Source organism: Seriola lalandi, unplaced genomic scaffold, assembly GCF_002814215.2.
Source record: "Seriola lalandi dorsalis isolate HSWRI2012SDOR001 ecotype SW California unplaced genomic scaffold, Sedor1 jcf7180002054945, whole genome shotgun sequence".
NCBI classification, from domain to species: domain Eukaryota; kingdom Metazoa; phylum Chordata; class Actinopteri; order Carangiformes; family Carangidae; genus Seriola; species Seriola lalandi.
The window spans coordinates 1,909,886-1,910,632 of NW_019525496.1; the positions used below are offsets into that span (position 1 = coordinate 1,909,886).

The 747-nt window shown below is 41.6% G+C and overlaps 1 protein-coding gene across 1 annotated transcript in view; it reads right to left on the minus strand.

Moving 5' to 3' along the window:
* The window catches only part of LOC111644972 (rapamycin-insensitive companion of mTOR-like), a 20,838-nt gene that overhangs the window by 10,885 nt on the left and 9,206 nt on the right, over nucleotides 1–747 (minus strand). The gene's annotated exons all lie outside the window — the stretch shown is intronic.

Here is a 747-nt window from a genome sequence, read left to right on the forward strand (position 1 = left end):
ATAATTCAATGTCCCAGTGTTTCTGAAATTAAAACATGGGGGGGGGGGGGTGTTATTGAATAACACAATTTAGATTTTTTCCCACAATTGAAATAAAACATAATTCAGAAAGTTTGTCTGAACACGGTTACAGAAGTTGCAGTGCGTTACACTTGTAGGTTGCTTTGCTTTCATCTTCTGCCCAGTTCATCCCAAACCGGCTCTTCCCTCATGTGAAACTTCTTCTGGTTCTTTTGTTCCAATGTTTTGGGTTATTATGAATCACTCAGTTTCATTCTTGCATGTTTAGTTGAGATTTAACGTAAGTACAGAAATACATAAGACTTCCAGCAAAGTTTTCAGGGGCTTCAAGTCTAAATTCCTAATATTAAACTAACAGTCATGTGTAACTGTGTGTGTGCGCATCTGTAGGTGGAGCAGTTAAACATGTTATATATGGAAAAAACACATATTGCTAAAATAATGAATGTCTCTAAAGCTCTGTAAATCTTTTTAACCACTTACCTCCTTCTGGCCACTGCTCACAGTGTGTCTCATAAACCACAGACAGTGAAGCACAGGCTGGACAGAGGGAGATGTCCCATTTTATGCGTTTGATGGAAGCGCGTCCTCGCCTGCTATGCCTCTGTGTCACTCTCCACTCTGCCACACCTCCTAATCAGCCTCATTGTCCTCACCTGTTGCCCCCAGCTGCACTCGATCTCCAATCAGGCCAGTATATATGCATCCCCGGTTCACTTGCTCTTT